Here is a 25,644-nt window from a genome sequence, read left to right on the forward strand (position 1 = left end):
AGCGCGCCGTTGCCAGGCAACCGGCCCTAGGCCGGCGGCGCTCAACGGTCAAGGTCATGCCCGGCGGCCAGGCTGGGATCGCACCCAGCGGACTCCCGGATTTGGCCGGGCCGAGGCGCCAGGGCGTGCTAGGCGCTCGCCTCGCAAGGGCACCCTCGGAAATATTAGCGTGGCAGCGGGTGGACGCCACGGTCTCCTTCCCGACCTCCGTCCTGCGCGCACGCCACAGCCCCAACTCCCGGGACAGGCCGGCCCAGAGAACGGGGAGCAGGGAGAGTGGCCTCACGGACCTCATCAACCTCCGTGAGCACTTTAACAGCATCTTTCATGGAGAAGCGCCGGACACCCACCGCTCCCGGCGCGCGGCTTCCTGGCCACTGGGCGGGAGACAGACACAGGAAGTTCTGGGGCGCCCCCCCACCTCCCCGCTGTCCCTTCTGGTCCCCCAGCCCCGGGACCCGTGTCTCTCGCCAAACAGCACATCACGTGTCCTTTTGCTCAACCACTTTCCGCCGAAGTGCCCTCCCCAGGGTAACGCCCTCCCAGGCTTCGCTGTCTTGGGTTTCAAACCTGGGAAGCAGAAGGACCCCCTGGCAGGGGACCCTGGGGACCGGACGCCCTTCACTAATCAACACACACCCACTCCTAGCCAGCTCCTGCTCACGGGGCCTTGTACTGTTCTCTGGGTTACTTCCCAGGCACCTGATGAAAAATATATCTTTATTCTCATTTTTACTGATGAGGTAACCGAGGACAAAACAGACTAAACGACTTGTATGGATCCCACAGGAAAGCTGAGTGGGGATTCAAACTCAGGACTAATCCAAAACCATTGCTCTAGGCATCAGGCAGGGGAAGTGAGGCTCTGTGGGAAGGAGCACAGGAAAATGCTGTGGCCTGGAAACCCTGCCCCCGAGCTGCTGCGGGCTGGCCCTGGGCCGCTTCACTGGATTGGCATTTATCGGTAAAAATCAGAAGAGTTGTCATGCCTACCTTACAGAATTGGCATGGGGTCTTTTTTTTTTTTTTTTTTTTTTCTTGACAAGCAGAGTGGACAGAGAGAGAGACAGAGAGAAAGGTCTTCCTTTTGCCGCTGGTTCACCCTCCAATGGCTGCCGCGGCCGGCGCATCGAGCTGATCCGAAGCCAGGAGCCAGGTGCTTCTCCTGGTCTCCCATGGGGTGCAGGGCCCAAGGACTTGGGCCATCCTCCACTGCACTCCCGGGCCATAGCAGAGAGCTGGCCTGGAAGAGGGGCAACTGGGACAGAACCCGGCGCCCCATCAGGACTAGAACCCGGTGTCTAGAACCCGGTGTGCTGCGCCGCAAGGCGGAGGATTAGCCTATTGAGCCGCGGCGCCAGCCGGCATGGGGGGGTCTTTTAACAATGGTGCCTAGGGGCTGGCGCAGTAGTACAGCGGGAAAGCCACTGCCTGGGCATCCCATATGGGCATAGGTTCTAGTCCCAGCAGCTCCACTTCCGATCTGGCTCTCTGCTATGCCCTGGGAAGGCAGTGGAAGATGGCCCAAGTCCTTGGGCCCCTGCACCCATGTGGGAGACCTGGAAGAAGCTCCTGGCTCCTGGCTTTGGATACGTGCAGCTCTGACCATTGTGGCCATCTGGGTAGTGAACCAGCAGATGGAAGACTCTCTCTCTCTCTCTCTCTCTCTCTCTGCCTCTGCCTCTCTGTAACTCTTTCAAATAAATAAATCTTAAAAAAAAAATAGTGCCTTGTGTAAATATTTGTTTCATTTTAAACAAATTTAAACAAGACACTTAAAGGGAAAACTATAGGAATTTTTTTTTTTCTTAAAAAAGATTGCCAGATTGCCCTACATGTAACAACACACACACAAGATTTATAAAATTGTCCTGGATTTTTTTTAAAAAAAGAAAGTATCAATTCTTTTTTTTTTTTTTTAATATTTTATTTGAAAGAGTTAGAGAGGTAGAGATAAAATGATATAATGATAAGGCCGGCACCGTGGCTCACTTGGCTAATCCTCTGCCTGCGGCGCCGGCACCCCAGGTTCTAGTCTGGTTGCTCCTCTTCCAGTCCAGCTCTTTGCTGTGGCCCGGGAGGGCAGTGGAAGATGGCCCAAGTCCTTGGGACCCCGTAAGAAGCTCCTGGCTCATGGCTTCAGATATGGGCAGCTTCGGCCGCTGTGGCCATTGGGGAGTGAACCAACAGATGGAAGACCTCTCTGCCTCTGCCTCTGCCTCTGCCTCTCTGTAATTCTGCCTTGCAAATAAAATCTTTAAAAAAAAAAAAATGTGAAAGAGGGTCTGGCACTGTGGCGCAGCAGGTTAAAGCCAGCATCCTATATGGGCACCAGTTCTAGTCCTGGCTGCTCCACCTCTGATCCAGCTCTCTGCTATGGCCTGGGAAAGCAGTGGAAGCTGGCCAAGTCCTTGGGCCCCTCCACTCGTGTGGGAGACCCTGAAGAAGCTCCTGGCTCCTGGCTTTGGATCAGCTCAGCTCTGGCTGTTTGTGGTCATTTAGGGAGTGAACCAGTGGATGGAAGACCTATCTCTCTCTCTGGTTCTACCTCTCTCTGTAACTCTGTCTTTCAAATAAATCTTTTTTAAAAAAATGTAAAAGAATGTCAGCTTCTTAACCTGCTGAGTTTTTTTTTTTTTAAATGCAATACGCATGGTGCACATGCCCCAATTTATGTACAATAAGGGAATGGGGAAGGGGGAATTGAAATAATACAGAGAAAACTCAACAGTAGTCAGGATGTGGTGGAACCAAGTTGTGGTTCTCACTTCATTTTAGCCAAAAGGCCAAGAAGCAATCGATCTGTGGTTTTCTAATGGAGGATGTTCTCTTGGTCTGTAAGAACAGCTCTGGAGCAAAGCAGCTAGTTCTCCTGTTAGTAGACAACCGCTATCTGCTGCAGAGACACCAACTCCATTTCCAGCTGTGCAGCTCTGGCTGCTGCATTGACTGGCTGCCCATCCAATTGCAGTCTGACCTGCCTCATTGACAACTCTGCCAACCATAGTAGACTCTCATTAGTTTTTAAGTTGTGGATGACTCTTTTTTAAAATACTTTTTTTAATATAAAGGTAACAAGTTTCATATTTCATATTATGGTTTTTAAGGTATGTCTCTTAAAATGTGCCACAGAACCAGCCTGCTCTACCACTTTCAAATTAAGATGATTAATGTTCTCAGTCTTTTTTTTTTTTTTTTTTTTTTTTTGACAGGCAGAGTGGACAGTGAGAGAGAGAGACAGAGAGAAAGGTCTTCCTTTTGCCATTGGTTCACCCTCCAATGGCCTCCGCGGCCAGCGCGCTGCGGCCGAGCACCGCGCTGATCTGATGGCAGGAGCCAGGTACTTATCCTGGTCTCCCATGGGGTGCAGGGCCCAAGTACTCGGGCCATCCTCCACTGCACTCCCAGGCCACAGCAGAGAGCTGGCCTGGAAGAGGGGCAACCAGGACAGAATCTGGCGCCCTGACCGGGACTAGAACCTGGTGTGCCAGCGGCACAAGGCGGAAGATTAGCCTAGTGAGCCGTGGCGCCGGCCTATGTTTTCAGTCTTGTTTTTTAAAAAGTACTTATTTGAGAGGCAAAGAGTCCCCATCTACTGGATCACTAAATGCCCACAATGGCCAGGGCTGGGACCAGCTGAAGCCAGAAGCCAGGAATTCAATCCAAGTCTGCTATATTGGGTGGCAGAGACCCAACCACTTAAGCCATTACCTGCTGCTTGCCAGGGTGCATCAATGGGAAGATGGAGTCTGAAGCCAAAGCCAGGTATGGAACCCAGGAACTCTGATATGAGACCCAGGCACCATTTGTTTATAAGATTTATTTGAAGGGCAGAATTAGAGAGAGAGAAAGGGAGAGACAGATCTCCATCCTCTGGTTCACTCCCCAAATGGCTGAATAGCCAGGTCTGGGCCAGAACAAAGTCGGGAGCCAAAAGCTTCTTCCAGGTGTCCCAGGTGGGCAACAGTAGCCCAAGGACTTCAGCCATCTTCCACTGCTTTCCCAGGTGCATTAACAGGGAGCTGGATTTCGAGTGGAGCAGCCGGGACTCAAACCCGCACTTGCATGGGATGTAGGTATTGTAGGCAGCAGCTTAACCCACTATGCCACAACACCAGCCCTGAGACACGGGCATCTTAACCCCTGGACCAGATGTCCACCCCTGTTCTCAGTCTTGACTCCTTCCTTGGGCAGTTCATCGTTCACAACAAGCATTGAAATGGCCTCGGCTGACAGCTTCACCAGAGAGGTACGAAGTCCACCCCGAGCGAGCACATCGCAGCACCAGGAGCGGCCCATGGAGAGATGGAGCGCCCATCTGTGGGGAGCCTTGAATGTCTCAGAAGCACCGAGACCCTGAGGGCCTTGAGTCAGCCTCCTGAGCTTATTTGGGAGGGGCCAAAGCCTTGTGTTTCTAAGTCTTCAGCCTGGATGGATGCCTCCGACCCTACTCAGCACGGATGGTCTTTTGAGAGGTACATGTCCCTAGACCTCAGTTTCCCTAGAAGAGAACTGAGAGAAAGCCCTTGTGGAGTGGGTCTTGCACCTCACTCCATGAAAAAGATTCTGGGCCTCGGTTCATCCTTCAACCTGCTGGTTGGCTGCAAAGTAGCTCAGGTTTCCTTTATGTAATAGGAGAAGCATTGTTCCAGATGCCCTCTCTCTTTCATGAAGAGGAAAACAAGACCAAAATTATGTGGAAACTCTGGTCGGTCCTGATGCTTAATCTCCAAGTTTGCAACCTGTTGTGAGTAGGGCCAAGATGTGCTGCTGTCAGGACTCCACTTACGAAGCGTTCACCGTATTTGCTGTGATGATGACTTCTCTACTCAGGAAATTCTTGGAGCGGCGGTGTTATGAAATCAGATTTTATTTGCCAAAAGGATCTGGGGGTTAGGAGTGGGCTTGGAGGCCAAGGCAGCAAGTCCTGGGCTGAATCTAGTCACAGTGGGCAGCCACTTCGCTCCTGTAAGGGGAAACCTCCACACCCTCAGCTTTCTGATATCCCGTGTTTCCATTACAGACAGCCTCGGATCCCTGCCTCTGCGCTACGCAACGCTTCCGCTGCTGTGAGCCGGGGAAACTGGAGCAAGTAGCAGGCCTCGGGTCTGCCCTAGTGGCTCTCGAGAGCTAATGAGGAAGGAAAAAAGGCGTGCATAGACCAAGAAACGAAACAAGAGACAGGCTTTGGTGGAAATGCTGAGACCCTGCGGCTTGGACCCGAAGGCCCTTAGGTACGGATTATGGGCCTTGGGCTGAACAGCCCTGAGGGGAGCGAGCGGATTAGCCCTTGATTCTGGAAGAGGATTGTTTGGTAACTAGGTAACCAGTAACTAGAGTGCCTACCTTGTCTCTCTGTGCCTGTTTCCCTACTTGTAAAATGAAGACAAAGGTACTATTGTAAGAGTCACACAAGTTAATACATGTAACACAAGGCCTGAAGATAAGAAGCAACCCATCAGGTTAACAATAGTAAGCACAGACTCAGGAACCAGAGTGCTGACGTTCAAATCGTAACCCCGGCTGCTTGCTATGCAACCTTGAGTCAGCTGCCTTAACCTCTCGTGCCTGAGTTCCCTTACCTGTAAGATGGGGCTAACACAGGTGACTACCTCCCAGAATTATCAGATTACACAGGAGTATCAAGAACTGAAGCAAGTCCATTCAAGGACAGAGCTGAGACCAGCACCTCACCATTGTAGAGCTAGCTCACTTGCTCACTTTATTTTGGGCAGAGATGTGATGCAAGGCTCCCAACGCCTGGGAAAAAAGCAGGAGTGTGGAGGAGGCTGGGGCGGCAGGCAGGAGGCTGCGGACCTGGAATGGAAGAGCAGCAGGCTGCGGATGACCCGGTCGGGGGAGGTTTCAGGGCTCGCTCTGTGTTATCGGGAAGGCATCGGTGAGGTAAGGGAACACCAGGGCACGCTGTGAGCCTGGCAGCGCGGCCCATCCGTCCCGTCCCGTCCCGCACTCGGCTGTTCCAGCAGAGCTGGTTTCACACACAGCCCCTCGGGCGCACCCTGTGGGTTCCCTTGGCAGGATCAGGGTCCTCCCCAGTTAGCTGGTGACCTCAGGCTTGTCATCCTTCTGTGGAGTGGGAAGACAGGTAAGACCGTCCCAAGCTCCCTCGGAGGTGGCGGAGGACAGCTTGCGTGAGGGAGCCTCTCAGGCCCCAGAGGGTTTGGAAATCTGTCTCTGTTCCAGGGGTGCCAGAGTGACGGCTCTGCTCCTCCCTTTTCACTTCTGCCAGCCCTTCCCAGGGGCCTGCTGAAGGGGCGGGGAGAGGGAGACGCGGTCTTGCTTTACGGAGCTGCCACGGGTGGAGCCTGTGTCCCCCTCCCTAAGCTACTCACCAAGGAGGCCGTGAGAAGGCGGGGCTTTGCTGGCAGGTGATAGGGTGAAGCCTCAGGAAGGGGCCTCACGACCTATGCAGGGTTTCAAGGGAGCTGTTCGCCGCCCCTTTTGCTTTTTTGTCCTTTGTTTCCTCCACCAGTTGAGAACACAGAGATCGCTCCTGTCTCCATGGGAGGACCCAGGAGAACACGAGTTTCCCCAGACACAGAATCTGCCGGTGCCTCGACCTTGGACTTGCCGGCAACCAGAACTCCGAGAAATCAACTTTCCCTCCTGACTGCATCACCCAGTCTCCAATATTTGGTTATGGCAGTGGACTAAGAAGCTCGCAGCCCTGTGTGTGAGGCGGGCACCACACTCCAGAACACGGCCATCTCTGGGGTCCGCGAACGCAGCTTTGTCTGGGACCCCCAAGACACCCCTGAGTTTGAGGGTACTTTCTCTCCTGCGGGAAATTAATTGCATACTGATTCCACAGTCCGCCATCCCTACATTTTGCTCTTTGCAAAGTAATTTTGTAGCTCCTCACCCAAGAAGTAGAATCTGTCTCCCCATCCCTATAAATCTTTGGGACTTGCTGTAACCAATGGAAAGTGTAAAAGAAATTAGGAGCTAGTCCTTAGCCTAAGCTGCCAGAGAATTATTTTGTTTCTGTCTCCTGAAACCCTGCCACTGTCATGAGCAGAAACCCAAGGTAACGAACAGAGAAGGAGCAGGGCCTGCCCAGCCCAGGCGCCCCCAGCCAGGCCATTACCAGGTGAGACAGCCACCTGCCCTCAGGTACCTGCTGAGCTTGGCCTGGCTGCTCCAATCCCAATCCAGCTCTCTGCTATGGCCTGGGAAAGCAGTAGAAGATGGCCCAAATGCTTGGGTCCCTGCACCCACGTGGGAGACCCGGAAGAAGCTCCTGGCTCCTGGCTTCAGATCGGCCCATTTCTGGCAGTTGTGGCCATCTGGGAAATGAACCAGTGGATGAAAAACCTCTCTCTCTACCTCTACCTCTGCCTCTGCCTCTCTGTAATTCTGCTTTTCAGATAAATAAATATTTTTTAAAAGATAAAGAAAGAAAAACAAGGAAACAATTTTTGGTTAACCAGAAAAAAAATTTTAATTCCTAGAAGATAGAAAGCAGTGATATCAAACTGAAGGAAAAGGACAAAGCAAACTGAGACACAGATGGAGCCAACATGTTCCCTAGGGGAGTCCTGGAGAAGGTTCGAGCAATACTGGGCCATGAGGGGCGAGTGTTGTGGTGCAGTGGGTTAACCTGCGCTTGGGACGCCTGCATCCCTAGAGAGAGCCTTGTCTCAAGTCCCAGCTCTGTTTGCAATCCAACTGCTTGCTAATGCATAGCCTGAGAGGCAGTAGATGATGGCTCAAGTACTTGGGTTCCTGTCACCCACATGGGAGACCCAGATAGAATTCCTGGCTCTGGCTCTGATCTGGCCCAGCCCTGGCTGTTGCAGGTATTTGGGGTGTGAACCAGTAGGTGGGAGATCTCTCCCTCTATTCTCTCTCTCTCTCTTTGCCACTTAAATAAATGTATGAATAAATAAATATTTTTAAATATTTATTTATTTATTTATTTTTGAGAGGCAGAATTACAAACAGAAAGAGGGAAAGATAGAGAGAGATCTTCCATCCACTGGTTCACTCTCCAAATGGCTGCAATGGCTGGAGCTGGGCCAATCCAAAGCCAGGAGCCAGGAGCTTCTTCTGGGTCTTCCATGTAGGTATAGGGGCAGAAGTACCTAGACCATCTTCTACTGCCTTCCCAGGCCATTAGCAGGGAGCTGGATCAGAAGTGGAGCATCTGGGACTTGAACCGGTTGGTGACTATATGGGATGCCAGCGCTGTAGGCAGAGGCCCAACCACGGTGTCGGCCCCTAAATAAATAAATCTTAAAAAAAAAAAAAAAAAAAAAAAAAACTGGGCCATGAGGAGGTCATGGGGTTGTAGAGGAACTGAAGGACCCTGGGCCACTCGGAGAAAAGAGAGAAAAGGACAGAGCCACTGTAGGAGCCCCAGCCCACATCTCACTTCTCCTGATCACTCAGCCCCGGGTCAAGGGAAAGGTGTCCTGGGAGGCAGCAGCATCCAACTCAGAAGGAAACACACCACCCTTGACTGGCCCCCGATTCGTTCATTCATCATTCATTCATTCCCTCAGGAGCAGAGAGTTGAGATCAGTATGCTCCTCAGCTCACAGGGCGTAACCACCACCAATCAGTCCAAGTCCCTCTCTCACTATGTTTATTCCGTCAACCTTTGCTCCCTGATTGTAGCCCCTCTGCACCCATAAGCAACTCTCATAACTTAATGCCTTTTTGTTTATGCATGTTCTTACAAAATATATGTTGTTTCCTATTCAAGTATTTTATAGCTTTATTAAGAGAGAATTGGCACAAATAGGGCCGGTGCTGTGGCTCGGCAGGTTAAGCCACTGCCTGCAGAGGCCCCATACATATGGATGCCAGTTTGAGTCCCGGGGGCTCCATTTCTGAGCCAGCTCTCTGCTAATGCACCTGGGAAAGCAGCAGAAGATGGCCCAGGCCCTTGAGACCCTGCCACCAAGGTGGGAGACCCAGAAGAAACTCCTGGCTCCTGGCTTCGGCCGGGTCCATCCCCAGGTTGTTATGGTCATTTGGGGAGTGAACCAGTGGGTGGAAGATCTGTCTGTCTCTCTCTATTTTTGTAACTCTGCTTTTCAAATAAATAAATAATGAAGAAAAACTTATGGCCGGTGCCGCGGCTCACTAGGCTAATCCTCCACCTGCGGCTCTGGTACTCCAGGTTCTAGTCCCGGTTGGGGCTCCAGATTCTGTCCCAGTTACTCCTCTTCCAGTCCAGCTCTCTGCTGTGGCCCTGGGAAGGCAGTGGAGGATGGCCCAAGTGCTTGGGCGCCTGCACCCATGTGGGAGACCAGGAGGAAGCACCTGGCTCCTGGCTTCGGATCGGTGCAGCGCCGGCCGTAGTGGCCATTTGGGGGGTGAATCAATGGAAGGAAGACCTTTCTCTCTGTCTCTCTCTCTCTCTCACTGTCTAACTCTGACTGTCAAAAAAAAAAAAAAACAAACTTATAATTGGCACAAAAAACTGCATACCCCCCCAAAGTCTCCTCATAGTCCTATGTAATCCACTCTCCTCTCACCATTGAACTCCCTAGGCAACCACTGATTTCTATCTGTTGTGTGCCACTATAAATTGGTTTGTATTTTCTAGAATTTTCATAAATCAATATAGTTATTCATAAATAAGAACAGACAAACAAGGATCACCAGACCCTCGAAGAAAATAACGTGAAAAATCAGGACCAGGGCCTGTGCTGTGCCATAGCAGGTTAAGGTACCACTTGCAAGGCCAACATCCCATCTGGATACCAGTTTGAGCTCTGGCTACTCCACTTCCGATCCAGCTCCTCGTTAATGTGCCTGGAAAAGCAGCAGAAGACAACCCAAGTGCTTGGACCCCTGCACACCCACTTGATAGAGCCAAACAGAGCGCCAGGCTCCTGGCTTTAGCCTTGTCCAAGTCCTGGCTGTGGTGGCCATTTGGAGAGTGAACCAACAGATGGAAGATCTCTCTCTCTCTCTAGCAGTAGCTCTACCTTTCAAATAAACAAATAAACCTTTAAAAAAATAAGGATCAATATGCACAAACAGGACTACTTTCCCAGAAGAAAATAAAGATTATTTTGTGGGGGTAGGTGTTTGACACAGCATCTCCTTTCACAGTGCCTAGTTTCACCTGGAGTTCCAACTTCCTGCTAATGGACACCCTGGAGGCAGCAGGTAGTAGCCCAAGTACTTGGGTCCCTTGCTGCCAATGTAGGAGATGTGAACTGGGTTCTAGGCCCCTGGACCCAGCCTGGCCCAGCTCCAGCTGTTTGGGGAGTGAACCAGTTGATGGGCAATCTCTCTCTCCTCTCACTTCTCCTTCTCCTCCCTCTCTCTCTCTACCTTTCAAATAAAATGAATATAAATAGGGAGATGGTGTTGTGGCACAGCACATTAAGGCACTGCTATGGTGTGGCATCCCGTATTAAAGTGCCAGTTCGAGTCCCAAATGCTCAGCTTCCAAACCAGCTTACTGCTAATTTGCCTGGGAAGGCACTGGATGATGGCCCAACCACTTGGGTCCCTCCTACTCCAGACTAGGATGGAGTTCCTGGCTCCTGTCTTCAGCCTGGCCCAGACCCATCTGTTGTAGCCATTTCAAGAGTGAACCAGTGGATGGAAGACACCTCTTTTCATCTCTCCTTTTCTGTATGTTATCCCGCCTTAAATAAACAAATAATTTTTAAATGAATATAAATAAGAAATAATTTAAAGAGATATTTAGAGAACAGAAAGATTATGGTTTACAAAATTTTTAAATCAATTTTTAAAAAAAGTTTGAAAAAATATAGAATCTGAAATATTTAAAAATAATCTAAAAATGTTGTAAGTATCAAAAAGAAATCAGGCTGTTCTGGAAAAATAGCAATTGAGAAATGAGGGAAAGTTCCTAAAAATTAAATATATGAGATTGCTAAAATCAATCATTAAAATTGACAGACTTAATAAAAGTCATGAAATGGGCTGCCGGTCAAGCTGGTGGTGCAGATGACAAATTGGAAAGTCTCCCAGAAGACCAAATGATGACAGAGAGCCTCAAAGCAAACCAGAAAAAGTTAAAAGGGAAGAAGAACTGACCCAGGGAGTTCAAGTCCATCTAGCAGCAATGCAGAAGCCAGAAACAGAGACAGAGAAGAAAAAGAAAGAATTCAAGAAGTAGAGGCTGGTGTGGTGGTGCAACAGATTAAGCCACTGTCTGTGATGCCAGCCATCCCATAGGGGCACTGGTTCAACTCCCAGCTCCTCCACTTCCAATCCAGCTCCCTGTTAATGCACCTACCTTCAGCCTGGCCCAGGGACCTGCCATTGTGTCTATTTGCTAAGTGAACTAGTGGATGGAAGATCTCTCCCTCTCTGTAACTCTTTCAAATAAATAAGTAAATCTTAAAAAAAAAAAAAATAGAAAAATTCCCCAGCCTAAGGACTAATAATAGCTACAATACATTAACTACTTTCTATGTGCCAGTAACTGGTCTATGTGCTTATTAAAGAAATTTTTTTTTTTTTTTGACAGGCAGAGTGGACAGTGAGAGAGAGAGACAGAGAGAAAGGTCTTCCTTTGCCGTTGGTTCACCCTCCAATGGCCGCCGCGGCCGGCGCGCTGCGGCCGGCGCACCGCGCTGATCCGGTGGCAGGAGCCAGGAGCCAGGTGCTTTTTCCTGGTCTCCCATGGGGTGCAGGGCCCAAGCACCTGGGCCATCCTCCACTGCACTCCCTGGCCACAGCAGAGAGCTGGCCTGGAAGAGGGGCAACTGGGACAGAATCCGGCGCCCCGACCGGGACTAGAACCCGGTGTGAAATTATCATTTTTTTAAGATTTATTTTATTTATTTGAAAGGCAAAGTTACAAAGAGAGAGGGAGAGACAGAGGGGGAAGAGTCTTCCATTGGCTGGTTCACTCCCCCAATGGCCACAATGGCCAGGGCTAGGACAGGCCGAAGCCAGGAGACAGAAGCTTCTTCCAGGTCTTCCATATAGGTATAGGGGCTCAAGCATTTGGGCCATTCTCCGCTGCTTTCCCAAGCACATCAGGGAGCTGGATTGGGAGTGGGGCAGCCTGGACTGGGATTTGGGCACTGCAGGAGGTGGCTTAACTCACTATGCTGCAATGCCAGCCCAGAAATTACCATTTTTAAAGGAGCCACCAGGGCCAGCATTGCAATTGTATTGCAGAAGAAACACATGTACACAAAAATCAATGTAAAAACAATAAAGGGGCTGGCGCTGTAGCATAGTGGGTAAAGCAGCGCTGGCATCCCCTGTGGACACTTGTTTGAGTCCCAGCTACTCCACTTCCAATCCAGCTCTCTGCTAATGTGTCTGGGAGAGCAGCAGCAGATGGCCCAAGTATTTGGGCCCCTGCCACTCATGTGTGAGATCTGCATGGAGTTCCAGGATCCAGGCTTCAGCCTGGTCCAGTCCTGGTTGGTGCAGCCATTTGGGGAGTGAACCAGCAGATGAAACATCTCCTTCTCCCTTCCTCTCCCTCTCTCTAACTCTGCCTTTCAAATAAATAAATAAATAGGAGAACAGGTGGGAGATGATGTATGTGGCTAAGGTGATATATTAAGAAATAATACTATTTGAAGTTCCAGTGATAACTTCCAGTGGTGATTAAAATATATACTAAATTATCTTCTGTGTATAAAGATAATTGAAAATGAATCTTGATGTGAATGGAATGGGAGAGGGAGCGGGAGATGGGAGGGTTGCAGGTGAGAGGGAAGTTATGGGGGGGGGGAACCACTGTAATCCAAAAGCTGTACTTTGGAAATTTATATTTATTAAATAAAAGTTAAAAAAATAGAAATTGCAAATTAGGAAAGAAATTGCAAATTAGGAAATTTATATTTATTAAATAAAAGTTAAAAAAATAGAAATTGCAAATTAGGAAAAGAACTGTGAATGTACGGTTGGACACATGGTGCTTCAGAGATTACATGGTTTTGCTGCTGCTGTTTGCCTTTTGGCTATTTCACTATCGTGTGCCTGGTTTACTTGTCCCTCCTGGCTCAGCTGCAGAATCCCCTCCTCCGGGAGGACTTCCTGGAATTCCCTCGTCTGGGTCAAGGCCACTCCTCCGTGCTCCCAAAGCTCCCCCTGCTTCCTTGGTGGGAGGATCTGCCACACACACTGGAACCATCTGCTTACAGGTCTGTCTGAACTCTCCGTGGGGGAAGGAACTGTGTCCTACACCATCATACCCCGAGCACCATGCTGTGGAGTTCAGTTATAAGTTATTAATTCAAACCCTAAATTAGCTTAGATTAAGTACATTTGGAGGTACGACTTAATAGTATGTAGTATGGGGCAACATATTAAAGTCAAGCTAAATTTTAGTCTTAGGAGCTTTTAGGACCTGTTGCGAGAACCGCCATTCCTCCATGACAGGGCTTATTTTAAGCCAGAAAAGACAAGCCTAAGAGTAAGAGGAGTGAAACTATTCCTGGAATTTAGATTCTTCTGCCTTCCAGTGTGACGACTATCCCCTAAGTTGCTCAAATGCACCAATAAAATGCATAAATGTAGGTAATTGCCATATAAGGAATAAGGAACTCGCCTACGTGTGTAGTGACATATGTACATAAAAATGCTGGCAGGGGGAGGGACGGGGCTTCTCGCCTCAGCACTGCGCTACGTCGTAGGTGCCGGTAAGAGCCCCAGCTAGCTGGTAATAAAATCCTCTTGCTGTTGCATCCAGCCTGCCTTTTGTGAGTTGTGAGTTGTTTTGGGGAGGGTCTCATACCGGACACAACAATGCACACTTGGTGAACACGTGCTGAACAAATTGTTTGAATGAATGAACGCTATTGCACTGCATTGCATGGCATCGATGCCATCTGTGCCTACACGTGGTGGCGGTGGTTAGTACACTGACTTGGTGGCTCCATTCCTCCCAGCATGTCTACTGATGAACCACAGGTGCTCGCTGGTCAAACCCTGGATGGGTACTTTTTTTTTTTTTTTTTTTTTTTTTGACAGGCAGAGTGGACAGTGAGAGAGAGAGACAGAGAGAAAGGTCTTCCTTTTGCCGTTGGTTCACCCTCCAATGGCTGCCGCGGCCGGCGCACCGCACTGATCTGATGGCAGGAGCCAGGTACTTTTCCTGGTCTCCCATGGGGTGCAGGGCCCAAGCACTTGGGCCATCCTCCACTGCACTCCCAGCCATAGCAGAGAGCTGGCCTGGAAGAGGGGCAACCGGGACAGAATCTGGCGCCCTGACCGGGACTAGAACCCGGTGTGCCGGTGCTGCAAGGCAGAGGATTAGCCTGTTGAGCCGGGTGGGTGTTGAGCTCCGGGTGGGTACATTTCTTAGGTTAAGTGCTGGCCACTGGATCTAGAGCAGAGTGCCCCAAAGCAGCCAGCTGCTTCTTCCTCTGAAAGAGGAGGGCGGTCATGGTTAAAATGCACCTTCTCAGACTGTCCTCATGGCTTTGACAAGCCCTTCAGGTTTTCTGGCAAACTACAGATGCAGCCATTTGTACAGACTCAGATACAGGTTCTACGGGGTTGTGGGGTGGATGGAGTCAAAGTTCACCTGAGAAGCCTTGGGGCTCAGGAAGCACAGACGCAGAAAGTTCCTAGAACAAACGGCCAGCTCCAAGGCCCTGGGGGTGCGTCTCTGGCTCCTTCCCACTGCCCACCACCCACAGCTTTGGACACCTGGCAGGTGCACGAAGACTCAGAATGAAGCAATGACCCCGAGGTCCTGGGGCCGTCCTCAGCACCACAGGCCACCCCCATCCCTCCTGCCTGTCTTGTGAGGTGCCCAGGACTCCACAAAAGACCACAGCCAAGCCTATAGACAACTGTCTATCCTGATCAGTATCTTCACCTTTTGCTCTGGGTAGCCTCCACATGCCCGGACCCAAGCCCAGGCTCTGGCAGCCACTGCTGCCCCCTGCGTCCTGTCCTATGCTCCACCCAGGTATAAGAGCCAGTCTTCATTGAGCACTTTTATGTGTTAAGCACATCACAGCCATTTTCTCACTTCACCTGGACATCGCTGTAAGGTCAGAACTATGTTTATTACCATTTTACAGATGAGAAAACTGGGATTAAAAGACTGAAATACCGGGGCTGGCACTGTGGCATAGCAGGTAAAGCTGCCACCTGCAGTACCAGCATCCCATATGGGCGCCAGTTCAACTCCCAGCTTCTTTTCTTCCAATCTAGCTCTCTGCTATGGCCTGGGAAAGCAGTAGAAGATGGCCCAAGCCCTTGGGCTCCTGCACCTGCATGGGAGACCTGGAAGAAGCTCTTGGCTCCTGGCTTCAGATCAGTGCAGCTCTGGCCATTTTGGCCATCTGGGGAGTGAGACCGAAGATAAGAAGACTTCTCTCTCTGCCTCTGCCTCTCTGTAACTCTGCCTTTCAAAAAAAATAAATCTTAAAAAAAAAAAAAAAAAAGGACTGAAATACCTGATCACCTATTTTCATTAATACTTTATTTCTCTATAGGATTCTGTGGTTTACACTGTACATTTTGGAATGTTCCACCCTTTAATATTTTTTAAAAATTTATTTTGAATGGTAGAGTTGCAGAGAAAGAAAGGAAGAGACAGAGAAAAAGGTCTTCCATCCACTGGTTCACTTCCCAAATGGCCACAACAGACAGAGCTGGGCCGATCCAAAGCCAGGAGCCAGGAGCCAGGAGCCAGGAGCTTCTTCCAGGTCTCCTATGTGGGTGCAGGGGCCCAAGGACTTGGGCCATCTTCCAGGCCATTAGCAGAGAACTGGATCAGAAGTGGAGTAGCCAGGGCTCAAACTGGGGCCCATATAAGATGCCGGCACCACAGTAGGCTTAGCCTACTATGCCACAGGGCTGGCCCCACCCTTTAATCTTGAGACTCCTGTGGCTCAGAAAAGGAAAATGACCATCCCTGGTGGCATCCTGCTGAGAAGTGGTGGGTCAGGAAGCAGAAGCCAGATTTCCTCCTCACCTCCCCTTGCTACAGGGTGACTAGCGAGGCGTGTGCCTGATCAGCATTAACCTGGCTATGAGTGTGGAGCCCGCACGACCTAAACACTTCCCATTAAGCCCTACCTTCCAAAAGGGTTGTCCAGAGATGAAATTTCCAACACATGGTTTTTCACAGACACATTCAAATCACAGCAATTAGCTAAAAGTTATTCATAGGCCAAAGCCAGGAGCCAGGTGCTTGATCCGGGTCTCCCCTGTGAGTGGCGGGGGTCCAAGCACTTGAGCCATCTTCTATTGCTTTTGCCAGGCTATTAACAGAGAGCTGGATCTAAAGCAGAGCAGCCAGGACACGAACTGATGCCCACATGGGATGCTGTGTCACAGGTAGCAGCTTTACCTGTTACAACACAGCACAGGCCCCAATTCTTTTATTCTTGGCATTGGAAATCTGTGTTCTTTCCATTTTCTTCATTAGTTTAGTTAAAGGTTTATCAAGTTTCTTGATTGCTCAAATAATATTTTCTTTTTTCCTTTTTAAGAATTTATTGGGGGGGGGCAGCCTTTGGACTAGAGTTTAAGACACTGGTGTCCCACATCAGGGAACCTGGGTTTCATTCCTGGCTCTGGTTGCTACTCTACCTTCCTGCTAATGCAGACCCTGGGAGGTAGCGGTGATGGCTCAAGTAGTTGAGTCCCTGCCCCCTATGTGGGAAACCTGGGTTGAGTTCATGATTCCTATCTTGGGTCCCTGGCTCTGATCCCTGCCTGTGTTGCAGACCCTTTGGGAGTGAACCAGCAGATGGAAACACTTTTTATTCTGCCTTTCAAGTAAATTTTAAATAGAAGAATTTATTTTTAATTTTTTAACAAGAGATTTATTTATTTGAAGGGCAGTGACAGAGAAAGATCCTCCATCTGCTAGTTCACTCCCCAGATGCCCAAAATACCCAAGGCTGAACTGGACTGAAGTCAGCAGCCAGGAACTCCATCCAGGTCTCCCATGTGGGTGGCAGGTACCCAAGTACTTAGACCATCTTCCACTGTCTTCCTAGTGCATTTGGGGGAAGCAGAAGTGGAACAGATGGAATTCGAGCCAGCACTCCGATAGAGGATGCAGGAGTTACTAGTCCACTATGCCACAACACTGGCCCAGAATTATTTTTTAAGTTAACAAAAATTCTATGTATTTATCACATACATGTTGTCTTAAAACATATATACATTGTGGAATGGCTAAATAGATCTAATTAACAAATGCATTACCTCACATATTTATTGTATTTTTGTGTGTGTTGAAAACACTTAATATCTACTATTAGCAATTTCCAAAAACAGGCAGTTATTAACTATCACCACAATGTCATACAATAGAACTGCAGAACTTCTGGCTGAAACTTGCTGTCTTTTGACCAACATTTCCCCAGCCCCACTCCTTCCAACCTCTGGTAACTGCCAGTCTTCTCTACTTCCTCCCATTCAACAGTTTCAGATTTCACACACATGTCTAAGTATCTTCCTGTGACTGTCTTTTTTTATTTAATATGATGTCTTCCCAGTTCATCCATGTTATCACAAATGACTGACTTCCTTTCGTTGTGTATATATCCCACATTTTCCTTATCCAGTCATCCATTAACGAACACTGAGGTTGATTCCATATTGTGAATGATGCTGCGGTAGACATGGGCACGCTGGCCTTCTGTCCTTTGGGTATGTATCCAGTAGGGGGGATTGTTGGATCAAATGGTAATTCTTTTTTCACCTTTTCAGGAAACTCCATATTGTTTTTCATGACGGTTATACTAACTTACATTCTCAACAGCAGTGTGAGTCTGGGTTCTCTTTTCTCCACATCCTCTCTAATTCTTATCTTTTTTTTTTTTTTTTTGACAGGCAGAGTGGACAGTGTGAGAGAGAGACAGAGAGAAAGGTCTTCCTTTTTGCCGTTGGTTCACCCTCCAATGGCCGCCACGGCCGGCGCACCGCGCTGATCCGATGGCAGGAGCCAGGTGCTTCTCCTGGTCTCCCATGGGGTGCAGGGCCCAAGCACTTGGGCCATCCTCCACTGCACTCCCTGGCCACAGCAGAGAGCGGGCCTGGAAGAGAGGCAACCAGGAGAGAATCTGGCGCCCTGACTGGGACTAGAACCCAGTGTGCCGGCGCTATAAGGCGGAAGATTAGCCTAGTGAGCCGCAGTGCCGGCTCTAATTCTTATCTTTTGTCTTTTTTTTTTTTAACAGGCAGAGTGGACAGTGAGAGAGAGAGACAGAGAGAAAGGTCTTCCTTTGCCGTTGGTTCACCCTCCAATGGCCGCCGCGGCCGGCGCGCTGCGGCCGGCGCACCGCGCTGATCCGATGGCAGGAGCCAGGAGCTGGCCTGGAAGAGGGGCAACCGGGACAGAATCCGGCGCCCCGACTGGGACTAGAACCCGGTGTGCCGGCGCCGCTAGGCAGAGGATTAGCCTAGTGAGCCGCGGCGCCGGCCTATCTTTTGTCTTTTTGATAATAGCTATTCGAACAGTTATGAGGTAATATCTCATTGTGGTTTTAATTTTTTTTTTTTTTTGACAGAGTGGACAGTGAGAGAGACAGAGAGAAAGGTCTTCCTTTTGCCGTTGGTTCACACTCCAATGGCTGCCGCGGCCGGCACACCGCGCTGATCCGAAGGCAGGAGCCAGGTGCTTCTCCTGGTCTCCCAAGGACTTGGGCCATCCTCCACTGCACTCCCTGGCCACAGCAGAGAGCTGGCCTGGAAGAGGGGCAACTGGGACAGAATCCAGCACCCCGACCGGGAGTAGAACTCGGTGTGCAGGCGCCACAAGGCGGAGGATTAGCCTAGTGAGCCACGGCACTGGCTTTTAATTTTCATTTCTCTGATGATTAGTGGCGTTGAGTTTTTCATATATCATATACCTGTTGACCATTTGTATGCCTTTTTAAAAATATTTATTTATTTGAAAGGCAGAGTTACAGAGAGGGAGAAGCAGAGGGTGGGGGGGAGGGAGAGAGAGGGAGGAAGGGATGGAGGGAGAGAGAGAGATCGAGAGATCTTCCATCCACTGGCTCCTACATGGCTGTAGGAGCCCAAGCACTTGGGCCATTCTTTGCCACTTTTCCAGGTGCATTAGCAGGGAGCTGGATCAGAAGAGGAGCAGCTGGGGCCGGCGCTGTGGCACAGTGGGTTAATGCCCTGGCCTGAAGCACCGGCATCCCATATGGGCGCTGGTTCGAGACCCAGCTGCTCCACTTCCTATCCAGCTCCCTGCTATGGCCTAGGAGGGCAGTAGAAGATGGCCCAAGTCCTTGGGCCCCTGCACCCATGTGGGAGACCCGGAAGAAGCTCGTGGCTCCTGGCTTCAGATCTGCGCAGCTCCGGCCGTTGCAGCCAATTGGGGAGTGAACGATCGGATGGAAGACCTCTCTCTCTCTCTGCCTCTCTTCTCTGTGTAACTCTGACTTTCAAATAAATAAATCTTACAAAAAAAAAAAAGAGGAGCAGCTGGGACTGAAACAAGCACCCACGTGGCTTAACCAACCCACTATGCCACAGCGCCAGTCCTTGTATATTTTCTTTTGAGAAATGTTTATTCAAGTTCTTTGTCCATTTTTAAAAAATATTTATATATGTATTTGAAAGGAAGAGTGAAAGAAAAGGAGGGAAAAGGAGAGAGACAGAGACAGACAGAGCTCTTCCATCTGCTGGTTCACTCCCCAAATGCCTGCAACAGCCAGAGCTGGGCCAAGCCAAAGGCAGGAGCCAAGAACTCCATGTGTTTCTCAATGGGCGGCAGCAACCCAAATATGTGGGCCATCATCTGCTGCCTCCAGGTGCATTAGCAGGAAACTGGATCAGAAGTGGAGAAGCTGGGACTCAAAAAAGCCATCTGATACGCGTTGCAGGCATCCCAAGCAGTGGCTGAATCAGCTGCAGCATGAATCCACCCACCCCCATTTGCCCATTTTAAAATTTTTTTCTTTTTTCTTTTTTGACAGGCAGACTGGACAGTGAGAAAGAGAGACAGAGAGGAAGGTCTTCCTTTTCCGTTGGTTCATCCCCCAATGGCCGCTGCGGCTGGCGCACCGCGCTGATCCGAAGCCAGGAGCCAGGTGCTTCTCCTGGTCTCCCATGGGGGTGCAGGGCCCAAGCACTTGGGCCATCCTCCACTGCACTCCCGGGCCACAGCAGAGAGCAGGCCTAGAAGAGGAGCGACAGGAACAGAATCCGACGCCCAGACCGGGACTAGAAGCCGGTGTGCAGGCGCCGCAGGCAGAGGATTAGCCTATTGAGCCATGGCACCGGCCCATTTTTTAATTTTTTTAAACCATTGTTTGAGTTCTTTATATTTATCAGATGTATAACTTGACAATATATCACATATATGATTTGTCAACATTTTCTCTGATTTCATAGGTTATGTTGTTTCCTTGGCTGTTCAGAACTCTTTATTTTGATGTAATCCCATTTGATTATTTTTGTTTTTGTTGCCTATGCTTTCAGATTCATATCGAGGGCATTTGGTGGTGATTAAGACACTGCTGGGGGGGCTCGGCTTTGTGGCATAGTGGGTAAAGCCGCTGCCTGCAGTGCCGGCATCCCATATGGGAACCAGTTCAAGACCTGGCTGCTCCACTTCTGATCCAGCTCTGTGCTGTGGCCTGGGAAACAGAAGATGGCCCAAGTCCTTGGGCCCCTGCAACCATGTGGGAGATCCGAAAGAAGCTCCTGGCTCCTGATCAGCACAGCTCCAGCTGTTGTGGCCACCTGGGAGTGAATCAGCAGATGGAAGACTCCCCTCTCTCTCTCTGCAACTCTGCCTTTCAAACAATTAAATAAATAATTTTTTATTAAGATTTTATTTATTTATTTGAGAGGCAGAGTTACAGACAGTGAGAGGGAGAGATAGAGAGAAAGGTCTTCCATCCGCTGGTTCACTCCCCAAATGGCCGCAACGGCCGGAGCTGCACCCATCCGAAGCCAAGATCCAGAAGTTTCTTCCGGGTCTCCCACACGGGTGCAGGGGTCCATGGACTTGGGTCATCTTCTACTGTTTTCCCAGGCCACAGTAGAGAGCTGGATTGGAAGTGGAGCAGCCGGGATTAGAACCAGCGCCCAAATGGGATGCCAGCGCTGCAGGCGGATGATTTACCCACTGCACCACAGCGCTGAGCCCAAAATAAATAAATCTTATTAAAAACAAAACAAAACAAAACAAACTCTGCCTAGCGGCGCCGGCACACCAGGTTCTAGTCCTGATCGGGGCGCCGGATTCTGTCCCAGTTGCCCCTCTTCCAGGCCAGCTCTCTGCTGTGGCCAGGGAGTGCAGTGGAGGATGGCCCAAGTGCTTGGGACCTGCACCCCATGGGAGATCAGGAGAAGCACCTGGCTCCTGCCTTTGGATCAGCGTGGTGCGCCTGCCACAGTGCACTGGCCGTGGCGGCCATTGGAGGGTGAACCAACAGCAAGGGAAGACCTTTCTCTGTCTCTCTCTCTCACTGTCCACTCTCTCTCAAAAAAAAAAAAAAAAAAAGACACTGCTTGGGATGCTTACACCCCATATCTAAGTTTCTGGGTTCAAGTCCCAGTTCTGCTGATTCCAGTTTTTGTTTTGTTTCGTTTTTGAAGATTTATTTTTATTTATTTAAAAGACAAAGTTACAGAGAGGTAGAGACAGAGAGAGAAGGAAGTCTTCCACCTACTGGTTCACTACTCAAATGGCCACAAAAGCTGAAGTGGCCAGAGCTGGGCCAATCTAGAGCCAGGAGCCTGAAGCTTCTTCCAGGTCTCCCACATGGGTACAGGGGCCCAAAGACTTGGGCCATCTTCTACTGCTTTCCCAGGCACAATAGCAGAGAGCTGGATTGGGAGTGGTGCAGCCACGTCTCAAACCAGTGCCCATGTAGCATTGTCGGCACTGCAGGCCAGGGCTTTAACCCACTATGCCACAGTGCCAGGCCTGGAATGGGTATTTCAATTCCAAGTCACTGGAAAGCCTTGCAGGAGTTTTAAATTGGAAAACAAACTGACTGGGTTTCTAGGGCCTCCCACTGGGAATATGATTATCAATAGCATTTGCTGAATGAATTAAATGACTGTTCAGCAGAAATTGCTTTGGAAGGTCAGCCCCATCCTTAAGCTTACTTAGCCCTCATTTCTCTGAACGGACCGCTCAGACCGTGACTTGCGGTGCCAAGTTAGGAGGCACCTTGCCAACTTGTTACAGCTTGAGGAGGATGATCAGGATGCAGACGAAGTCCTGTGCTCAGGAGGCGAGCTGGGCCGATTGGGGAATTATGCCGGAAGGGCAGAGTTAGGGGAAAAAGAACGTTATCTGTTCTGTATACCACTCCCTTTAGCATTTAGAATTGGGCTTTGTACATCAGAGGTAGTCAAATACATGGGGTCTTCAAAAAGTGCATGGAGAATGTTTGTGATGAAAAAGATTATGCCCGGACTTTCAAAAATGTTTGCACCAAAATAAACTTTTTTAAAGATTATTATTGTATTTGAAAAGCAGAGTTACAGAGGTAGGAAAAGACAGAGAGATAGGTCGATCTTCCATCCATTGGTTCACTCTCCAAATGGCCACAATATGGCTGGGCCAGACTGAAGCCAGGACCCAGGAATTTCATCCAGGCCTCCCACGTAGGTGGCAGGGACCCACATGCTTGAGCCACCTTTTGCTGCTTTCCCAGGTGAATTGGAAGTGCAGCATACAGGACCCAAACCAGTGCTCACACGGGATGCCAGCACTACAGGCAGCAACTTAACTTGCTGCATCACAAGGCCAGCCTCAACTTATCATTTAACTCAAATTTTTCATTAATTTTTAAAATTACCCTTGTATGTATGGACTATCTAATATATATAAAAATGTAGGTTTTTATTAAAAGATTTATTTATTTATTTATTTGAAAGGCAGAGTTACAGAGAGGCAGAGGCAGAGGCAGAGAGAGAGAGAGAGAGAGAATCTTCCATCCATTGGTTCACTCCCCAAATGGCTGCAATAGCTGGAGCTGGGCTGATCTGAAGCCAGGAGCCCGGAGCTTCTTCCAGGTCTCCCATATGGGTGCAGGGGCACAAGAACTTGGCCATCTTCTACTGCTTTCCCAGGCCACAGCAGAGAGCTGGATCAGAAGTGGAGCAGCCGGGACTCAAACCAACACCCATATGGGATGCCGGCACTGCAGGCAGAAGCTTTACTGGCTGTGCCACAGCACCAGCCCTACGTATAGGTATTTGAGTGTAGGGATGCAAAGATAAATTCTAGCTTCTTGACTTGAGTAATTCTTAGTCTGGGATGGGTTAAAAGTGAAAAAGCAAACATGTAAAGTACTAAATTCATGGTGAAGGCATGGAGAGGCACAGAAGCTGGAACAGTCTGCTTTATTAAAGGGTTTAGGGAAAGCTTCCCTGCAGGGGTAGAAATTTGGCCTCCCAAGAAGAGCAGAGGAAAAAGGGCATTCAGTCACTACACAGAGGTCTGGGAGCCAGGCTATGCTTAGGACGCACAGTTTGTGAGGAAAGACAACAGTAGATGACAGAGACGAACAGAATCAGCAAGCAGTGAGGCTGGCATTCTACACTGGGGTGCTGATTTGAGTCCCAACCACTCTGCTTCAGATCCAGCTTCGTGCCAATGCATCTGGGTAGGCAGCAGAGGATGATGGCCCAAGTGTTTGCACGCCTGACACCAACATGGGTGACCAGCCTGGCCCAGCCCTCACTGTAGTGGCCATTTAGGGAGTGAACCAGCAGATGGAAGACCTCTGTCTCTGTCATCGTGCCTTTCAAATAAATATCTTTATAAATAAATCTTAGGGAAAAAAATCAACAACCAGAAGCCAGGGTGAACTCTGGACTTGACTCTGCAGCAGAGAACAAAGGATTCTAAGCAGGTGAGTGAAATATCAAGACTCAGGCTTTTAACGTGCATCAGTTATTTATTAACTGACCTATGTTGAACATTACTTGTTATTAATTTATTACTTAACATATATTGTGGGGCCAGCACTATGGCGCAGCAGGTTAAAGCCCTGGCCTGCAGCACTGGCATCCCTTATAGGTGCTGGTTTGAGTCCCAGCAGCTCCACTTCTGATCCAGCGAATGGAAGACCTCTCCTTCGCACCCCGCCTCTCTCTGTAACTATACCTTTCAAATAAATAAGTAAATCACAAAAACACCAAAAATATATATTGAACATTTGTTCTTATTTACTATTATTTCTTACTTATTAACTAATAAATGTTAAACATTTATTTAAACTTACCTAACCAACCCCAAAACTTAAAACCACCACCATTCTATTTGCTCAAGATTCTGGGGCTCAGCAGTTTGGGCCAGTCTTGAGTGGGGCCACTTATGCTGTTTGGGTCTCCTACGTAACTCAGGCCAGAAGGCCTAAGGCAGCTTCCATCACTGTCAGCAGCAGGCCAGCCAGGACTTCTTCAGACAGCAGAGTTACCAGATGAGTGAGGCAGCTGCGAGCCCTTTCCAGGCCTAGGCTCAGAAGTTGCCTAGAAACCCTTCCATCAGATTTTACTGGTCAAGGCAAAACATGAGGATGTCCAGATTCAAGAGATGGAGTAATCGGTTCCAGCTCTTGATGAGGGAGGCAGCAAAGTCATATTGTACTGGGGCTGTGTGAAAGGAATCACTGATCAGCAACCACACAACAGAAGGGGTGGCATGGGAGGATGGGGAGGAATGGAAGGATTTAGCACTGGCTACTCTCACAGAAATGTTTTGAGGCTATGCCATTTTTTAGTGAGAAATGGTAAGGCTTGACCTAAGGCAGGAAGGAAAGCAAGAGACAAGGCTATTTCAAGAAAGAAATTTCAGATTGTATATATGTTTATCTTATTAGAAAGGCAGAGAGAGAGAGAGAATATCTCCCATTCATTGGTTCACTCTTCAAATGTCTGCAACAGAAAGGGCTGAGCCAGGCCAAAGCCAGGAAGAGTCATGGACTCAATCCAGGTCTCCTACATGAGTGGCATGGACCCAACTACTTAAGACATCACCTGTTGCTTCCCAGGGTGGCCACTACCAGGCAGCTGGAACAGGGAGTGGAGCCAGCACTCAAATCCAGGCACACCACTAAGAGATGTGGGTGTCCCAAGCAGCATCTTAACTAAGACTGAAAGTTACATACCTGTGGGGCCAGCTCTGTCGGTTAGCAGGTAAAGCCAATGCTTGCAGTGCCAGCATCCCATATGAGCACCAGTTTAAGTCCCAGCTGCTCCACTTCTGATCCAGCTCTCTGCTAATGTGCCTGGGAAAGCAGCAAAAGATGGCCCAAGTGCTTGGGCCCCTGCACCTGTGTGGGAGACCTGGAAAAAGCTCCAGACTCCTGGGTTCAGATTGGCCCAGCTCTGGCCATTGCAGCCATTTGGGGAATGAACCAGCAGATGGAAGACCTTTGTCTGCCTCTGCCTCTCTGTAACTCTGCCATAGGAAGGAATAAAGGAAGGAAGGGAGGGAAGAAGGAAGGGGGGGAAAGGGGGAGGGAGGGAGAGAGGGAAGAAGGGAGGGAGGGAAAAACAAAGCAAAGCAAAGAAAGGGTTAGTCATGTGGTCTAAGCCCATCTATAAAACAGAACTCAAAAGAGTACATCTCTCAGGAATTTAGTGTGCATAAGAAACAAGGATGGGCCGGCGCCACGGCTCACTAGGCTAATTCTCCGCCTTGCGGCGCCGGCACACCGGGTTCTAGTCCCGGTCGGGGTGCCGGATTCTGTCCCGGTTGCCCCT

General features: G+C 49.4%; 1 long non-coding RNA gene across 1 annotated transcript; it reads left to right on the plus strand.

The window, feature by feature from the left end:
- The first annotated feature begins 20 nt into the window (after positions 1-20).
- LOC108177729 (uncharacterized) lies at positions 21-8,284 on the plus strand. The gene is made up of 5 exons (XR_007923645.2): positions 21-303; positions 4,195-4,475; positions 5,024-5,234; positions 5,736-5,904; positions 6,494-8,284. It is a non-coding gene; the product is annotated as an uncharacterized lncRNA (long non-coding RNA).
- Positions 8,285-25,644: the final 17,360 nt, after the last annotated feature.

Source organism: Oryctolagus cuniculus, chromosome 7 (assembly GCF_964237555.1).
Source record: "Oryctolagus cuniculus chromosome 7, mOryCun1.1, whole genome shotgun sequence".
Lineage (NCBI taxonomy): Eukaryota > Metazoa > Chordata > Mammalia > Lagomorpha > Leporidae > Oryctolagus > Oryctolagus cuniculus.